General features: G+C 45.8%; 1 long non-coding RNA gene across 1 annotated transcript in view; it reads right to left on the reverse strand.

The window, feature by feature from the left end:
• Window positions 1-650: 650 nt before the first annotated feature.
• The window catches only part of LOC137456614 (uncharacterized), a 29,503-nt gene continuing 16,545 nt past the window's right edge, over window positions 651-13,608 (reverse strand). Inside the window, exons 2-3 of the long non-coding RNA XR_010991059.1 lie at window positions 9,900-10,062; window positions 651-2,538 (exon numbers count right to left, since the gene is read on the reverse strand). This is a non-coding gene — a long non-coding RNA (uncharacterized lncRNA). The remainder of the gene's footprint in view (window positions 2,539-9,899; window positions 10,063-13,608) is intronic.

The raw sequence follows: 13,608 nt of genomic DNA on the forward strand, positions 1-13,608 counted from the left end.
TTTGAAGATGGGGGCAATGTTTCCCCTTTTCCAGTCTGTGGGGACTTCACCAGACTGCCAGGACTTTTGAAATATAATAGAGAGGGGTTTAGCAACCTCATCTGCCATCTGTGACTACTTTTCCCACAATACCTTTCCACCAGCGCAGCGGGACAGTTCCATGTCCCTCCCACCTCCTGATCACCCTGTCGGGACTCAGTTGGAGCCTCCGTCCGTCGGAGTGCTATACTCTGCTGATAATGTCTGGAATGTAGGAGGCGGGAGGCGTGTAGCGCAGCTGAAACTGCCGGGGGGTCGTTTCTGCCGCCGCCATGGGGGTGGCTGCTGCTGGTGTCAGTGCTGTTATCGGCGGTGCGTCAGTCGATGCCGCCTTGATCGGAGCCGCAGATACTCGCAGGGGCCATGGGGGGTTGCGGGAGGCATCGCCACGAGAACTGCCAGGGTGGGACCAGCATCGGAGCGGCCGGGGCTCGCGGGCGGGGTGGGGGTGCAAAAGTGCCGTGATTGCGAGCCTGCAAGTGCTCCATCTTTTCCAAGAGGAGTTGCAGAGTAGAGTCAGCACTGTGCAGCCTCCCAGCATCGGTCCTCTCATCTTCCAAGTCCAAGCTGTTGCTGGCGGTATCAGAGGAAGATGTTGATGAAGGGGATCGAAAACGCCGAGCCACAGGTGTTGCCTTTTTTTTATGGGTTTCTCTGCTGGGTGCGGACAGCTGTGGTGGTGTCTAATAAACATGGTGTGCTCGCCAAGATGGCGGACGTGCCGTCTTCTTCATTCTTAATGCGTAGCGACCTCCACTTTGATTTCGCGCACCTTATCTGTTCGATTGGGATTCACTTCTGCCACTATTGATGTGGCAGGAGCAGATTTTTCCGCGCAAAAGGACAGCAATAAGAGAGCCGCGATTCGTGTAGAAGGAGTAGCGGGCAATTGAAATTGTGAGGAGGATGCTGACGGAGCAGCAGACAATGTGCAGGGAGAGAGGAGGGGGGGGCGGAGGGCGGGGGGTGCCTTCCGAGTCTCCCTTTTTCATCTCGGTTAGAACTAAACGCTGCAGAAACTGAATCGGTAGTAGTCTGCTCTGCTTTTTTCGATTACGATGCACGTGACGATCCGTCACATGGTGCTATAGCGAAAAGCTTCTTTTGTAAGTATGTGTGACCGTTTGAGGTGGTGCCTTTAACAAAGGGACACCATGGCCGAATGTTTTATAAACAAGACAGGTCAAAACTAATTTCATTGGTGGAGAAGCAGAAGCACTGCCTTAGGTTTTGATTCACAGTGAGACTGGTCTCACTCAGTCTTGCACTTTTTCCCCCTCCTTCTACAGCTCACAGCTTCTGGGCTTTCGGCCAGATTGACCTTGGAACAGATAAGGCCTCTACTAACACATTTGCTCTAACCATATTCTGTTTTAATTAACAATTATTTCTTTTCTCTCTTTCTAACCCTCTTTGGGGAAAAAGGGGAGAGAAGGGGGTACAGGGGGAAACCCTTCCTCCTGGCGGGGGAAGGGAATCTCATTCCTGTGTTACTTTGTTGTATATTTCTGTATATATTGTAAATACTGTAAATTGTGTAGAGAGAGAGATATATATATCCTGCAGCTCCACTTGTAAATATAGCACATTCCCTTGCTAATCCGGCTGTGGTTTTTTTTTCCTTTCTTTCATTTTTCTTTCCCTTCACTTTACGGGGGGGGAGAAGGCCTGGCCTTCCCCTCAACCATACGACTTTTTTTTTTCTTGGCTTCCCAATGTGTGGCGGATAATTAGCTTAATTTATTGCTTTATTGATTTAGTGTTTTATAGCCAGATTAGCAACCATGAAGGTGCTGTGGATATTGGAGCATGTATTTTTTTCAATTTTTGGGGCTCAGGTTTACAGATATTGTTTGGGTTTGATTCTGGATTACCTGGGTAAATATTTGGTACGGACAATTTATTTGTGGTTTATGTATAGACTCAGACTCTGGTATGCAAAATGTGTGGACTTCTTGTTGCCAGCGAGATACTGAAATGTGACCTCTAGCACGCTCCCGATTGAGATAAAAGGGTTTAAGATCCCAGTGGAGGAGAGAGTAACTTTAAATCATGGCTGGGATCCAAAGGTGATTTATGTGATGTGTGTAAATCTGCTGCTGGTGATGGTGATTGCATATTTACTGTTTTCTTTGCGTCGGGAGAGGAAGATATCCAGAGTGTGATTTATTATTAAAAATAGATCAAAGAGGAGGCGGCGTGGCTCTGGGTCAGTCCCAGAGACGTCTAGTTATGAGGTGTGTGGAGAATCTGTGTCAGTTAAAAAGAAAGCTAAAAAGTTAATTGGAAAAGCTGCCCTGAACGGTTTTGCCGCTGATTCTGGCAAGCTGCCAGGGGTGGTGGCAGATATCAATATGGCGTCTCCTCCTTCTCCTCCTCCTGTTTCTCCTCCGGCCATTAACGGGGCAACATCAATTTCGTCTTCTTGCACGGTGGGACCGGAAGCCACTGCCCCAGCAGCTGATTTATCTCAGGACCTGTCAGCTTCTGTTAAGGTGGCTGTAAATTCAAACACAGCTCCAGTTAAGGTGGCTCCTTTAAAGACTAGTAGTGGAAAGACCAATGCTGATCCAGGAGCTAATGGAGGAGAAGAGCAGGAGACTGATCCTGGTGAGGGACCCTCTACTAGAAAAGATCCTGCTGAGGAGGAAGAGAAGATTTGTTTTAAAGATCTAGCTGAGTTAGTGAGAGCAAAACAGGATAGAGATGCACCTAGGACAGGAGCTGGCAAAGGTGGTTCTCATCTTAAAGAGGTCCTTGAGAAAATGGCAGCAGGATTATTAGGACAACAAGTTGAGGAAGAGGAAGAAGATGACATTTCGGACTGTATCTCTCCAAGGGAAGAATTGCGAAATGTCCGTAAAGATTACGCCAGGGCAGATAAGGAGCCAGATCTAGCTTGGCTTAGTAGGTGTTATGATACAGTTGCTCCAGCTCTAACAGTTGGAGACAAGTCAGCAGCTCAGTTAGGAACTCTCTCGAAGGATAATGGAATAGATAGACTGGCTGGCAGGCAGCCAGTCAGTAGCGGAGTCCCCCAGGGATCAGTGCTGGGCCCCATCCTCTTTAACATCTTTATTGATGATCTGGATGAGGGCATTGAGTCTATCATCAGTAAATTTGCTGATGACACCAAGCTGGGGACAGGAGTTGATCTGCTAGAGGGTAGAGAGGCTTTGCAGAGAGACCTCGACAGGCTGGACAGATGGGCAGAGTCCAACGGCATGAGATTTAACACATCCAAGTGCCGGGTTCTGCACATTGGCCACAACAACCCCATGCAGTGCTACAGGCTGGGGTCAGAGTGGCTGGAGAGCAGCCAGGCAGAGAGGGACCTGGGGGTGCTGGTTGATGGTAGGCTGAACATGAGCCTGCAGTGTGCCCAGGCAGCCAAGAGGGCCAATGGCATCCTGGCCTGCATTAAGAACAGTGTGGCCAGCAGGAGCAGGGAGGTCATTCTGCCCCTGTACACTGCACTGGTTAGGCCACACCTCGAGTACTGTGTCCAGTTCTGGGCCCCTCAGTTTAGGAAGGATGTTGACTTGCTGGAACGAGTCCAGAGAAGGGCAATGAAGTTAGTGAGGGGCTTGGAACACAAGCCCTATGAGGAGAGGCTGAGGGAGCTGGGGCTGCTTAGCCTGGAGAGGAGGAAACTCAGGGGTGACCTTATTGCTCTCTACAACTACCTGAAGGGGGGTTGTAAACAGGCAGAGGTTGGTCTCTTCTCCCAGGCAGCCAGCACCAGAACAAGAGGACACAGTCTCAGGCTGCGCCAGGGGAAGTTCAGGCTGGAGGTCAGGAGGAAGTTTTACACGGAGAGAGTGATTGCCCATTGGAATGGGCTGCCCGGGGAGGTGGTGGAGTCGCCGTCACAGGAGGTGTTCAGGAGGAGACTTGACAGGGTGCTTGGTTACATGGGTTAGTTGATTGGGTGGTCTTGGGTGATAGGTTGGACGTGATGATCTTGAAGGTGTCTTCCAACCTGGTTTATTCTATTCTATTCTATCTAGGCAGGGCTCTCGATAAGGTTAATCTGTGGATACGCCTTTTAATGGTGGGTGCCCTGAGATACCCTTCCCGAGATGATCTTCCATGGAATCCTAAACCCTGGTCTACCATAGATGAGGGAATTAAGCGCTTGAGAGAATTTGCTGTTAGAGAGCTACTCTATGGTGAACATGAAGCTCTGAATCCTGATGACATTCCTGTGGGTATTGGTCTTGCTAAAAAGATCATCAAACTTGCTCCTTCTAATTATGCAAACATTCTGGCAAGCAGAATTGTGTCAAGAAATTATGGTGGAGCTTCTCCCACGGTTGGCCAATTCAGTGATCAAATGAGGCAATTGGAGGACACGTGTTTCTTTGGTTTCGGCCATTAAAACTATGTCTGGGGATATACAGAATTGCATGAGAGAGTTAAAGGATGAATTTATAAATTCCATATCCCAATTGGCACAAAGGGGTAATTACAATTCTTCCTCCAGGTGGATACAAGTTTCATCTGTCGTAGGGTTGGAAGGGTAAGGCCAAAAAGCCTCCACCCTCCCCCCTGTAAAGTAAAGGGAAAAAAAATTGAAGGGAAAGGGAAAAAAAACTCACAGCTGAATTAGCAAAGCAGTGGAGCTGTATATTTACAAAAGCAATACAGGATATGCAGGGGAATTTATAGAATTTACAAAATTTACAATATATACAAAGATATACAATAAAGTAGCACAGAAATGAGAGTTCCCCCCTCTGCTGAGGGGGTTCCCCACCTTCGCTCCCCCCATTCTCCCCCTTTCCCCAGAGCGGGTTAGAAAGAGAGAGAAAAGAGGAAAAAAAGTTAGAAGCAGTTATGTGTTAATTGGAAAGCAGTTAATACAGGCCTTGCAGTCTACCAGTTTTTCAAGGTCAAAGCCTTGGCCGAAAGCCCAGCACAGAGAGAGCTGCTGCTCGGCAGAGGAGCGGAAGAAAGACTGAAGATAAAAGTACTGGAATGCCCAGGATACCCTCCTGCACTCCCAGTTCAGAAGGTGCTTCCTCCCACTCTACAAATGAAATTAGTTTGGATCCTTCTTTTTGTTTACCAACTTCCGTCCACCATATTCCCTTTCTTAAAGGCACAGCCTCAACCGGTCACAGAGGAATACACATCCTCCAAGGAAGTAATTCCAAAAGAGATCAAATCAAAACAGACCACCAAGGCAATCACGTAGAACTATTTGGATAACTCTGCGTGATCAGTTTGGTGAGAACATGAACCGCTGGGATGGCCAACCAACTTCTAATCTTTTCAGGAGACTGCGTGAATTGCAAAGTGGCAGAACCTGAGGTAGCAATACCAGAAGGGTAGCTGTTACTTCCACAGTTCCCCAGAACAACTCTAGTAGCTCCAACAGTGGCTCCAGCTCAATGCACATGTGGGCATGTTCCCCATACCTAGGGGTGCCCTGCCTCCCGCCAGGGGGAGGAGAGGGATAACAGAGATAATAGAATCTATTGGGATGTGTACATCCAGTGGCCTGGCACTTCACAATTTCGGAAGTACAGGGCCTTGGTTGACAGAGGAGCTCAGTGTACCATAATACCATCAAATTATCAGGGAGCAGAGTCTATAACTATTTTGGGAGACACTGGTGGATCTCAAGAGTTAAGTAAGGTGGAGGTTAATATAAGTTTATCCGGTAAACAGTGGAGGAAGCATACGGTTGTGACCAGACCTGACGCACCTTGTATTTTGGGAATTGATTTTCTGAGAGAAGAGCGTTTCAAGGACCCTAGAGGTTACAAATGGGCTTTTGGAGTAGCTTCTGCAGAAATTGATGGACAAAATCTGAAGCAGTCTGCTAGATCTCAGCTTTCTGATGAATCTGCAGTTGTGGGACAACATAAGATACAGGACATTAAATTGCTGGTTGCTTCTCAGACTGTGCATCACAGACGATACGGAACCAACCGTGACTCTCTGTTGCCCATTCAGAATCTGATTCGTCAGTTGGAGAGTCAGAAAGTCATCAGCAAAACTCATTCACCTTTCAACAGTCCAGTGTGGCCTGTGCAGAAGCAGAGTGGAGACTGGCGTCTGACGGTAGACTACCGAGCCCTGAATGAAATAACACCACCTATGAGTGCAACAGTACTGGACATGATGGAACTTCAGTATGAGCTGGAATCCAAAGAGGCCAAATGGTATGCTACCATAGACATTGCTAGTGCCTTTTTCTCTATTCCCATAGCAGAGGAATGCAGGCCTCAGTTTGCTTTCACCTGGAGAGGAATCCAGTACACTTTCAACAGATTGCCAATGGGCTGGATCCACAGTTCAAGCATCTGTCATGCAGTAATCCAAGATGCTCTGGAGAAAGGTGGTGCTCCAGAACACATCCAGTTCATCGATGATATCATCGTCTGGGGTAAAACTGCTGAGGAAGTCTTCGAGAAAAGTAACAAAATCATTGACATTCTTCTGGATGCAGGTTTTGCCATCAAGCGAGACAAGGTAAAAGGACCTAACACAGAGATTCAGTTTCTGGGAGTGCGGTGGCAGGATGGACGCTGACACATTCCAGTGGATGTGGTAAATAGAGTCTCTACCATGGCAAATCCCACAAACAAGCAAGAGACCTTACGTTTCTTGGGGATAGTGGGATTTTGGAGACTGCACATTCCTGGATACAGTCAGATTGTGAAACCTCTGTATGATGTGACTCGAAAGAGAAACCGTTTCCACTGGGGACCTGAACAACAAGCAGCCTTTGACCAGATAAAGCACGAGGTAGTTCAAGCAATGGGTCTGGGACCTGTCCGAGATGGTCCAGACATTAAGAACATTTTGTACACGGCTGCAAGTGACAATGGTCCAACCTGGTGCTTGTGGCAAAATGCTCCAGGTGAGACACGTGGACGACCTCTTGGTTTTTGGAGTCGAGGTTACAGAGGTTCAGAGGCTAATTATACTCCAACAGAGAAAGAAATTCTAGCTGCCTATGAAGGAGTAAAAGCATCTTCTGAAGTGATTGGAACTGAATCACAACTTCTCTTAGCTCCCAGATTACCGGTTTTGAATTGGATGTTCAAAGGCAAAGGCTCCACACCACATCATGCCACAGACTCAGCCTGGTCCAAGTGGATAGCTCTGATAACACAGAGAGCTCGAATGGGAAATCTCGAAAGACCTGGTCTAGTGGAGGTGATCTCAAGTTGGCCTGAAGGTACCAACTGTGCTAAACCTCCAGAGGAGAAAGTAACTCGTGCTGAGGAAGCTCCTCCTTACAACGACCTTTCTGATGATGAAAAGAAATATGCTTTGTTCACAGAGGGTTCCTGTCATCTTGTTGGAAACAAGCGAAGGTGGAAGTCTGCAGTGTGGAGTCCAACACGCCGAGTTGCAGAGGCGAAGGATGGAGAAGGAGAATCCAGTCCGTTCGCAGAGGTAAAAGCTGTCCAGCTAGCTCTTGACGTAGCTGAACGTGAGAGATGGCCAAAGCTTTATCTCTACACCAACTCATGGATGGTAGCCAACCCTCTATGGGTTTGGCTAAAGAACTGGACGAAGAGTGGTTGGCAGAGGAAAGGAAAACCCATTTGGGCAGCCGACCTGTGGCAAGACATTGTTGATTGAGTCGAGAGAATTCCAGTGAAAGTGAGACACATTGATGCTCACATTCCTAAGAGCAAAGCTACTGAGGAACAGCAACACAACCATCAGGCAGATCTAGCTGCAAGAGTTTCTCAAGTAGACATGGACTCTAATCTTGATATCGCGTGGAAACACCGAGGTGAGATATTCTTAGCTCGGTGGGCTCATGATTCGTCAGGACGTCAAGGCAGAGATGCAACATACCAATGGGCTTGTGACTGATCCATAGACATTTCCATGGATGCTATCACACAAGTCATCCATGACTGTGACATTTGTGCTGCTATTAAGCAGGCAAAACAACTTAAGCCCTTGAGGTATGGTGACAGATGGTCCAAGTACAAGTATGGTGAAGCTTGGCAGATTGACTACATCACTCTACCACGTTCTCGTGCTGGTAAGCAATATGTGCTTACTATGGTAGAGGCAAACACTGGATGGTTGGAAACTTATCCAGTTCCACATGCAACTGCATGCAACACCATTCTCAGTCTGCAGAGACAAATCCTGTGGAGACATGGAACTCCAGAGAGGATTGAGTCGGACAACGGAACTCATTTCAAGAACAACGTTGTAAAGAACTGGGCAAAAGAGCACGGTATAGCGTTGATATTCCATATTCCCTACTATGCACCAGCTTCAGGGAAGATTGAACGCTACAACGGTTTGTTGAAGACCACTCTTAAAGTCATGGGGGGTGGATCTTTGAAAAACTGGGGAAAACATTTAGCACAAGCAAACTGGCTGGTAAATAGTAGAGGTTCAGTGAACCGAGCTGGACCTGCACATTCAGAACTGCTATGGAAAGTAGAAGGTGAAAGAATTCCTGTTGTTAGAGAAAAGAATCTGTTAGGTAAAACCGTTTGGGTATTTTCTCCCTCAGGAGAGGCTAAACCTGTCCGAGGGGTGGTTTCAGCTGAAGGTCCAGGTCACACTTATTGGGTAATGCAAGAGAGTAGTGAAATTCAGTGTATGCCACAAAGAAATTTAATGTTAGCTGAGAGAGTTTAATTTCAAACTGTTGTGCAGCTACACTGCGTCCAAAGGATGAATCTACAAGGAATCTACAGTGCATGAACCCTGAGATCCCTGAGAGCCCTGAGTCAACTAGGAGACTTTGAGAATCCCTGTTTCCCTTTTCTTCGCTTCGTCGGTGAAGAAGTAAACTGTTTTCCATTTTTCTCATTTTCTGATTTTCTTGGACTTTTGAATCATCTCTATCTGAGTATAGCCGGAATGGACTATGAAGTTTACTTACGAACTGTAAATATCGTCTTGGATTGGATAGACAGTATGAACAGGCAATGAAATTGTTTAGAAGGGGTGGACTGTGACCGTTTGAGGCTGTGCCTTTAAGAAAGGGACACCATGGCCGAATGTTTTTTAAACAAGACAGGTCTAAACTAATTTCATTGGTGGAGAAGTAGAAGCACTGCCTTAGGTTTTGATTCCCAGTGAGACTGGTCTCACTCAGTCTTGCACTTTTCCCCGTCCTTCCTGCAGCTCACAGCTTCTGGGCTTTCGGCCAGACTGACCTTGAAACAGATAAGGCCTCTACTAACACATTTGCTCTAACCATATTCTGTTTTAATTAACAATTATTTCTTTTCTCTCTTTCTAACCCTCTTTGGGGAAAAAGGGGAGAGAAGAGGGTACAGGGGGAAACCCTTCCTCCTGGCGGGGGAAGGGAATCTCATTCCTGTGTTTCTTTGTTGTATATTTCTGTATATATTGTAAATACTGTAAATTGTGTACATATATATATATATATCTCCTGCAGCCCTGTTTGTAAATATAGCACATTCCCTTGCTAATCCAGCTGTGGGTTTTTTTTTCCTTTCTTTCATTTTTCTTTCCCTTCACTTTACAGGGGTGGGGGAGAAGGCCTGGACTTCCCCTCAACCCTCGACAGTATGTTGCACCTCATCCCACAGCTGGGCTGCAATTTCATCCCGTGCTTCAGAAGTAAAAGCTTATTTGCCATGGGGATGACTCCGGGCTCAGGCTAATAGCCCTTTAAGATCCCAGAATTGCCAGTAATACCTCTCACAGAGAGGATAGATAGAGGGCGTTTAGCACAGCCTCTTCTGTTTCTTGCCGTGCTTCCCCTTGCCCGTCCTCCGGTCGCTAACCGGGCCAGGGTGAGATTCACTTCCTTTTTGAGCGCGCGCGCTGCTAATTTTTTCAGCAATGGGGTAGTGCTATTTTGACCGGCTTTCCGTATCGCTCGTACGTACCTCTTTATGCTGTGTCGAGCAGTATTGTAGTCCAAGGCTCCCGAGAATCCATGTATGTTCGGGTGCCAGATATGGGCGACGGAGTTTGGAATCAATACGGCTGACCAATATGATTGAGTATTGTTCCTTTATTGTTCCAGTGTTGCAGGTCTGTGGTGCAGGCCTGTAGTGAGAGTATAGCACAGTAAAGTAAATTGTAGAAGAAGAAGAGACAGGAAAGGCAGAAGTGCGTAGCAAGGGAACTTCTACAGCTTTTATAAACTCGGAGTGCCTTGTTGGCATGGCTTCATTGGTTCCTTAGGAGTGACCACACATCGCACTATTATAGATTATTGGTCCAACTACTAACGACACACAAGGTTTGTTGATGCAGGTGCATGTCCTGTTGTCCCAAGATAACTTTCCATGTTTATAGCTACCAATGCCTTGTTTTAGTTACATGCTGCAGGCACAGCACTGTTTTGCTACACTGCTAGCTGGCTCTGCATTTATGCTGAGCATGGCCTACCACCATGTCAGACTCTAGGCCTGCACTGCCAGATTGCTCACACTGCTTGTCGCTGGCATTGCCACACTGAAACAGATCTTGTACTGCACAACAGCACAGGACATTAATTTTCATAGAATCATTGGGCTAAAAGGGACATTTAAGGATCATCTAGTGCAATCCTCCTGCCACATGCAGGGATATCTTTCACTAGAGCAAGTTGTTCAGAGCCCCATCCCATCTGACCTCGAATGTTTCCAGAGATGGGCATCCATAGCTTCTCTGGCAAACCTGTTCCAGTGGCTCACCACCCACATCATCCTTATGTCCAATCTAAACCTACCCTCTTTCTTCTGAAAAAACAAGACCCCTTGGCCTATCATTAACTAATTCATTTACATGATTGTGAGTGTATAAACCAGGGGAAGAAAAGATTAGTTCTGTACCAGTGCAATGTGAATACAGATACAAGAGAGATACAATGACAGTTGATGAAGCTGTCTCACTGAACTCAGGAAGCCTTTCTGGAAGAATTTCATCAGTCTAGTCTTTTTTTGGCTTAAACTGTGATGGCTGCATGTGAAATAGGGAAAATGTTCTTTCTTTTATTGCTAAGGACCAAGACAAGGTGAAAGGATTATACAAAAGTTACAAGACAAATGAAGTTATCTGCTTGGTCAGATAATTTCTTCCTCATCAATGCAAACCTCAGCACTCCTCCCTCTTCATGATGTTTTATTCAGTCCTTATCCACTGTCTATTTGACAGAGCATCTACCATTTCCTTTATGACCTAATCTGCAGTCAAAACATTCTCACCATGCAAGAATTATTCACTGTGTCTATAAACAACACTGAAGAAGGATGTAAAAATTACCTTGGTTCCCTATTGCCCCAGGAACAGCTGATTTGTAGACGACCTCTGCTGGAGATTGTTATCAGCTGCCCATGCATAGCATGTCAAAGACATTTGAGACATAGTAGTGTCCCACCTGGCCTCCAGAGGACTGCATAGAAACACAGGTCTCATATATATCCTGTGCTCATGTGCTCATATCTGCCACTCTCATATAGATGGCTCAGATATGCTAAAGTATATCAAATGCCTGAAAATGCTTACAAGCAACCTCAGTGACCAGCAGTCTGCTGAGAGACAAAAAGGATCTGCTCACACCAAATGATGTCTAAGCTCACCCTTAAAATCCAGTTGCTCAGGTAGGGCATCAGGCAGCCCTTGGATAAAATGAAACTTCTATTCTAATGATTTCACAGGTCATTAGCAGCTCCCTGATCCAACTGTAACTGAAAGCAATTAAGACACTGTAGGAGGTGTAGAAACAGATTTGTCTTATCAAATACCTCTTTTCTACTGACCATTAGGGAGATTAGCCACCTAGCACACATGTAGACACATACATTATAGAGATCTAAATCAACATGTATAAATCTGAATGCTTTTTCTAAGAAGAATACCATCAGGGTTCAAGCTCTAGGGAGGCTAACAGCTCAATGCATTGTCAAAAAGTATGCATATGACAGATCTTGACTTGAAATATTTAACATCACACTAAATTTCTGTAAATTGTCCATGATGTTACCAGTTACTTTTATTTCACCACAGGAAGAATTAAGACTTTCAAATGTGCTGAGGGATGGTGATGATTAGCAACGAAGAGAGCAAACTGCAGTTTCTGATGCCTCACAGATAACACAGTCCTGTTACTACATCTTTACCACAGAACACAGAACACTTTGGTTTGTAAGGGATCTTTAAATGTCATCTAGTCCAACCACCCTGCAGTAAGCAACTAGATCAGGTCACTCAGAGTCTCATCCAGGCTGACCTGGAATGCTTCCAGGGATCATAGAATCAATAAGGTTGGAAAAGACCTCAGAGATCATCAAGTCCAACCTATTACCTAACACCTCATGACTACTAAACCATGGCTTCAACTGCCATGTCCAATCCTTTTTTGAACACCTCCAGGGATGGTGACTCTACCACCTCCCTGGGCAGCTCATTCCAATGGCAAATTACTCTTTCTGTGATGAACTTCCTCCTCACCTCGAGCCTAAACTTCCCCTGGCACAGCTTGAGACTGTGTCCTCTTGTTCTGGTGCTGGTTGCCTGGGAAAAAAGACCAACCCTCACCTGTCTACAACCTCCTTTCAGGTTGTAGATGAGGCTTCGACAAGGAGCTTGGGTCTACCAAAAGATCCATCTTGTGAGCATCAATCAATAAAATAATGCTGAAGCCAAGATGTTACAGATCTTACTCCAGTTCAGTTCAGCTCCCCAGGCAGAGTTCAAGAGCAATTTCAGTTTGTTCCATTTCAGTGTGACCATGAGAGGCTGTTTTTGTTGTTATCCTACCTCCCCCACCCCCTTTTTCTTCTGAGTAAAATATTGTGCCTTTTCCCTATTCAGATCCATTCTTACAGACAAATAACCACAAATAAACAGCAAGAAAGTATATATTCCTGAACAGCAAAGAGCAGCTTTGCCAGTTCTAATTACACTTTGTCTATAAACTTATTTTCCTTTATTGCTGGATGACATCATTCTTTGTTAAGGAACTGCAGTGATTTGACAGTTAATGAGCCATTAACACATTATGAAAAGGAAGATTTTTATTCCCCAGGGCTTCATAAACAGGTAAGCAGTGAGAGCAATAGATCTTTGCCTAAGGAGCACAGTAAGAGCTATTGTTACAAAGAGATATCAGCAGGTAGCAAATACATGTCATGTCTATATAGGAGCCCATGGTGACTTACTGTGCACCTTACAGGTAAAACACCTCTTTAACCCCCTACAGTGCTGGTCAAATAGCGCACTGCACTTCTCAGTATATACAGATTTGTTGAACAGAAACAAAATTCTATCTCTAGACTCCATGGTCTTGATATCTACTGTGAGCTACAACCAATCTTTTCTACACAGTGCTCATTACTCAGTGCTGTATTATAATACAAAGTTAAACCTCCTTGCCTCCCCTCACCTTCCCCACTGCTCTTAGAAAACAGATATGGAGCACTGGAAATTGAGGGTGAGGTGGTCCTGATGCCGGAGGACACACCATCTGGGGTTCTCCCTAAAGCTAAGCAGCCTAAGATTAAACAGCCTAAGGCAAAGCAGCCTAAGGTCAAACAGTCTTCTGCTGGCATCAGGACCTGTTCCCTCAATAAAAAGAGGAGGGTAGTTGTTATTGGTGATTCCCTTCTG

Source organism: Melanerpes formicivorus, unplaced genomic scaffold (assembly GCF_026170545.1).
Source record: "Melanerpes formicivorus ecotype bairdi unplaced genomic scaffold, bMelFor1.0.p_v2 SCAF_133, whole genome shotgun sequence".
Classification (NCBI taxonomy): Eukaryota; Metazoa; Chordata; class Aves; order Piciformes; family Picidae; genus Melanerpes; species Melanerpes formicivorus.